This window comes from Mastomys coucha, unplaced genomic scaffold, assembly GCF_008632895.1.
Source record: "Mastomys coucha isolate ucsf_1 unplaced genomic scaffold, UCSF_Mcou_1 pScaffold17, whole genome shotgun sequence".
Taxonomy (NCBI): domain Eukaryota; kingdom Metazoa; phylum Chordata; class Mammalia; order Rodentia; family Muridae; genus Mastomys; species Mastomys coucha.
The window spans coordinates 16203352-16209505 of record NW_022196899.1 but is presented as its reverse complement, the minus strand read 5'-3'; the positions used below and the strand labels follow the sequence as shown (position 1 = coordinate 16209505).

Here is a 6154-nt window from a genome sequence, read left to right as displayed (position 1 = left end):
AAAGCTTGGGAGGAAACCATTTAGAAATCTCATGGCCCTTTCAAGTATAAGCCAGGGTTCACAGAAAGAAAAAAAAAGGGGTAATGTCTTTGCCCACTTGGACTGCAAGACTTTAACTGGGTGGATTGTAAGCAACCATTATTTTTAACACTCTGAAGAACAAGACAATGGAAGACTGGGTCTGGAGAGGGCCAGCTTCCCGATCCACAGTGTCTTTACAGTTGGCAAGGGAAGGTGTCCCTCTAAAACTATCCCTACCCATGAGAAAAAGCACCTATCACCTCACTGCCTCACAAACGTCCACCCCTAAATACTTCCACTTCGGGAATTAGTTTCAATATACAAACTCTGATGGGCCGTGTTTGGTCTCTACAGGTATAGGAATGAAAGTCTGTCCCTGGGTGATGGTGGACACATAGATTGGCAACCAGTTTTCTCTAAGTCTGGATTACTATGTGACCGTCTAGTGACAGAAAATACATTAGCAGTTGCCTAGAAATGGAGTCACAGGAAGAAAGGTGTTGTTGGTAGGCCCTCAGGAACATTGGCTACGTCCATATCTTGATCGTGTAATGGTTTCTCGGTTGTACATGTGTGTCAAACTGTGTGCTATGTGTCCACCAAACCCACTAAAGCTGCTAAAAATAGAAGGGGAAAATGGGAAAATATAAACATAGAAACAGTGCAGAGTGCTTACACTCTCAGAAAATAGTCCTGTTTCTCATAAAAGAATGCCTGTCCCTCTTAGTCCCAGAACTTCTTTTTTTGTTTGTTTTTGTTTTTGTTTTTGTTTTTTTCGAGACAGGGTTTCTCTGTGTAGCCTTGGCTGTCCTGGAACTCACTCTGTAGACCAGGCTGGCCTCGAACTCAGAAATCTGTCTGTCTCTACCTCCCAAGTTCTGGGATTAAAGGCGTGCACCACCACCGCCCAGCCAGAACTACTTCTTAAAACTTCTCTCAACATATGAAGAGATTCTAAATAAAACAAGTGAAGAGAGAAGGAAAACCTAGAGATGATCTCCAAAAACTGACTCCTAAGAAGGCTGTCAAGGGTGTACAGACAGTAGACAACTGAAGATGTTTTTTATTGCAAATGTTACAAAGCTAAACTCATAAACAGGGACGTATGGTGCATACCTATAATTCTGGGAGGAGATGGGGCAGGACTATCAGTTTAAGGTCATTTTTAGTTCATCACAGTTGAGGCCAGTCTGTTTGAGATTCTGTCTCAAACAATCAAACAAACACGAACAAGTGAAACTCCTTAGTTCAAATAGGAACTTGTTAAATATAGTGCTTTGACACTTACATTTTGATATCTGAGGAGGCTTTGGAAAGAACAATTATAAGCAAGTAGCATTGAGAAGACAAGAGTTCAAGATCTCCAGTCCCTTCCAATGGAGGGTGTGGTGGTTTGAATATGCTTGGCCCATGGGAAGTGGCCCTATTAGGAAGTTTGATGTTTCTTCACAGCAATAAAACCCTAAGAAAAAGGGCATAGGCAGATACATTCCTGTATCCACCCAGCCTTCCACCCCACTCTACTCTGCTTCATCTTGAGGCTGGGACACTGCGAGCACAGATTCCAGGTTCTGGTTGAATTCTGCACAAACAGAAAGCTAGAAATAGGTCTGGGAAGAAGTGTTTCCTGAGCTTCGCACAAATAAGTTCCTTCACCAACCGTGGCCAACCACCAGCTCCTTGCAGGACTCAGGACGGGTCATTGGTCTAAACCACATTCCTAAACAATCTATGTTCCTTCTGGGTCAGTTTCTTCTTCAGCACTTAAATGAGAGCAGGACTCACCTTGGAGATCTGAGCACCAGCTATACTTTACACCAGTCTGGTCCCAAGCACCAGAAAGACCTGGGAAACACAAATGTGCTATCTCCCTCCAATGTTCTAGTTCTAATGACTACTCTAAGTGTTCTGGGTTCCCTTCATCTCAGAGACAATACCTTCCTCTAAAGTCCTCATTGCAGATACGACAATATATTTGGCTCCGTGAAATCTTCAATGCCTTTGTGGTCTTTGTGACCACTTCCACGTTTAACCCCCTTTGTTTCAGATACTTAGTATGGTTCTCTTTCTCTATGGTTCTCATCCTGACAGAAAGGAACTTATTCCCAAGAAACTACAGCTTCTCCCTATAATAATAACCATAGTACTGAAGGACCTACTTTTCATCAGACAAAATTTAGCAACCTTGTTTGTGGGGCCTCCTGGAGGGAAAGGGACCTTCCTAGGAGTAATGTCAGCATACCAGTGGGACAAAATTTATCTTAATGAGAGAGTTGAGAACCAGAACTTTGGGTCTATCCTTCAGCTAAGGCTCTAGCTCCTGAAGATTAGGAAGTGGATGGCAAATGTCTTTAAAGTTATATAAAAGGTACCATTTACTCCAAGGATCAAAGAATAATACAGTACAGAAGAGGGAGTAGAAGAAATATAAAAAATGGAGAAAGGGGTGGAGTATTGTGGAATGGTGCTTGTATTATCTACACAAGACCTGTACAAGACAGAGCCCATCAACATTACGCCATCATGCATGAGAGAGGAATTCATGAGGTCCCATCCTTCCTTGAGGATCTATATGTTATTAACGGTTGCTGAAGAAGCAGAGACTTTATTCAGTGGCCCATGCTTCTGTAAATAACCTTCACCCATGCTCCTTCGAACAACGCTAATCAAACTCATTGGGTCGCAAAACAAACAAACAAACAAAAGACATCAAAGTTGAAAAAGAACTAGTTGGGAAAAGGAAAGAGAATCAAATTTTTTAGTATTGTTTTCTTTTATTTGCTTCTTAATTTTTTGTTTTATTTTGTTTTGCTTTGTTGGTTGATTAGTTGGCTGGGGTTTGTTTGTTTGTTTGTTTGCTTGCTTGCTTGTTTGTTTTGAGACAGAGTCCTGATATGCAGATTTGGCTAAAAAGAAACTCAACATGAAGACAAGACTGATCTCAAACTAATCCATTCCTCCTGCCCCTGCCCCTGCCCCTGCGCCAGTCCCAGCCCCTGCCCCAGCCCCTGCCTCTGCCTCTGCCTCTATCTCCAAAGAGCTGTGATTACAAGCTTGCAGCACTTCACATGGACATGAAATTTACCAATTTTTAAAAGAAAATAGAAACTTAAGGGGCCATAATGCTATTTGAAATAATCAACTAGAAAAAATTCTCCAAAGTGAAGGGAACAGGAATATGTGTGAGTGAGAGATAGTTTTGTCAGAAGTGTTGTTGGATTGGGCTTTGCAAAGGGAAAGGAGATAATGAAGGAGGCACGTCCCTGGCAGACAACTGTATGAGTAGTGAGAGCTCAGGAAGTGTTAGGGGACAGAGTCAAAATCACGCAGTTGCTGGCAACCCAACTAAAAGGCCATGGCAGAAATAATGATGGCAGGAACTAAGACACATATTCGAAGATCCTTATTATTTGACCCAGTGGACACCATCTGTCATTGACAAACATGCCTTCTCCACAGCATCTAATACTACTGAACATACCCATCATTTCTGATACTCCTTTTTGGATGTCACTAACATCATATATTCCTGAACACACATTCTCTCTCTCTCTCTCTCTCTCTCTCTCTCTCTCTCTCATTCTCTCTCTCTCTCTCTCTCTCATTCTCTCTCTCTCTCTCTCTCTCTCTCTCTCTCTCTCTCTCTCTCTCTCTCTCTCTCTCTCTCTCTCTCTCTCTCTCTGTGTGTGTGTGTGTGTGTGTGTCTGTCTGTCTGTCTGTCTGTCTCTACCTTTATATTCTGCTGTCTCTAGCTCCCTCTCTGTCTCTTCTTCTCTGTCTCTATGTATCTCTTGGCCTCTCTCCCCCTACCTGCTTCCCTACCTCCCTCTTCCCTTCCTCCATCCCCCCTGTATTTCCTGTATGAACGCCATGCCTTCCTCACCATGATGGACTATACACCTTCAGGAAATAGAAGTCCTTTCTTTCCATCAGGGTATTTTAGAACAAAAATATAAAAGTAAATAATGCCCCCAGAAGCATTAATATTTCTCAAATGCTATTTCTGAAGGCAATTATATTGTGAAAAGGGGCAAATGCTTGGTACCAAGCATTCACTTTGAGCCCCTCCTGGCCCTCATGGTCATCTCCCACTGTGTCTCCTGAGACAGCCACTCTCTACTCGTCATTATTGATGTGTTTCAGATATAACTTCTCTCCTTCACCTATAATGTCCTATCAACCACCCTTGCCTAGCTAAATCTCATTCACTTTCTGTGGTGAGAGGCAGGAACCATCTTTTCTAGACCTTGCAATGATGCCCAGAAGAGAAACTGGACCCCTTCTCTTGACTTTCCAGGTCCTCTATTCCATGTCCTGCTCTCCTCCTACCTGCATCCTATATAGTTCCAAGTTCCCTACCCAAGTCTGCCTACTATACAAAAGCAAAGAGCTCCAGGAGATTATGATTAGAAGATAGTCCCACACTCAAATCCAAAGACAGAAAGTAAGAAGAAAGCAGCTGTAACCAACACAGAAATCTGGAAGCCCTAAGTCGAGCCTGAACAGCAAAGATTTTCTTAAATCCTTGCCAGGCACTCGATTGCCAAAATACTGTTATCACTGGGTAATGTGGTCTTTGTCTCTACATTGGATTTTAATTCTCTCTTAAATAAATCTCACTCTCAATGGGGGTTTTGACAGTACAAGGCCATTAATGGGAAAGCAAACCCTGGAAACCTAATTATCAACACAGAAGACATCCAGGGACAGTCATGGAAGGGGCAAGTGTGAAATCTGACCAGTGGATTTTTAGAGCTTGCTGTGTCTCGGTGTTTTTAACTAGTGTAATTATTTTTTCTCTAGGAGGCATTTTAAAGAATAGCATTTAAAGTGACCAGAGAGAGAGAGAGAGAGAGAGAGAAAGAGAGAGAGAGAGAGAGAGTAGATCAAAAGAAACAAAAATAACAAAGTTTATGCATGCATCATCAAAAAGAGAGTAGAGTGTACTAACCTTGAGGATCACTGGTTCCCACCAGATCGATGGCCATTTTCCAACACACAGCCACTGAACTTGGATACGGAGGACCTCTTTACATCTTTTCAGAGGAAACAGTGGAGGGTGCGATAAAAATGTCTCAGGTTCCGTGCTGCTTTTGGCTTTTTTTTTTTCTCATTCAAAATATTTTAGCTAGATTTGCCTTCTTTTTAAAGTCTGTGTACATATGTGGTGAGAGAAAGAGAGAGAGAGAGAGAGAGAGAGAGAGAGAGAGAGAGAGAGAGAGAGAGAATGAGAATATCCCACAATCAAGGTAGTAGGAACTGAACTTAGATCCTCTACGAGAGCAGTGCACACTCTTAATTGCTGAGCCTTAGCAGTTAACCGTTCTGCCTTAGCAGCATACAATTCTTTTATATATATATATATATATTTTCATTATTTACATGTAAATTTCTCCATTCCCAGTTTCCCCTCCAAAAAACAAAGAAACAAACAAAAACAACAAGAACAAACCCCTGTTGGCTCCCACTTCCCCATGCCTGCCACCCCGCTCTCTCCCACTTATTGGCCCTGGCATTCCCCTACACTGGGGCACAGAACCTTCACAGGGCCGAGGTCCTCTCCTCCTATTGATGATCGATTTTGCAATCCTCTACTATACACATGCTGCCTGAACAATCAGACCCCTCCATGTGCAGTCCTTGGTTGGTGGTTGAGACCCTGGGAGATCTAAGGGTACTACTTAGTTCATATTGTTGTTCGTCCTAAGGGGCTGCAAACCCCTCAGCTCCATTGGTCCTTTCTCTAACTCCTTCACTGGGGACCCTGTACTCAGTTCGCATACAATTCTTAACACACACTAATAACAAATTGAACCTGGATTAGGATCTTTTCCTAGGAAACTCATTGATATTAATGTGTCTATTAAAACTAATTATTTCTAGCACCTTTTCCTTTTACAAGATGAAGAAGACATTCTGTGTGATTTTCCAGAAGATCTATAGATGTCAGACACAGGTCTGCCTGCAATAGATATTTAAGACTCAGTATGGGAAAGATCTGACCATCCTTTCAATTGTTAGCCAGGAATGAGCACATGGAGCTCTGGAGATCCCATTGCCTGGATGGAGTAGAGAGGTTTCTTTCTTTTTTTGTTTTTTAAAGTAAATTTTTTATGAGATATTTTCTTTTCAA

General features: G+C 42.1%; 1 long non-coding RNA gene across 1 annotated transcript in view; it reads right to left on the bottom strand.

Annotated features, from left to right (window-relative positions):
* LOC116094756 overlaps positions 1–6154 on the bottom strand; it is a 27665-nt gene that overhangs the window by 2525 nt on the left and 18986 nt on the right. Inside the window, exon 2 of the long non-coding RNA XR_004120293.1 lies at positions 4973–5173. This is a non-coding gene — a long non-coding RNA (uncharacterized LOC116094756). The remainder of the gene's footprint in view (positions 1–4972; positions 5174–6154) is intronic.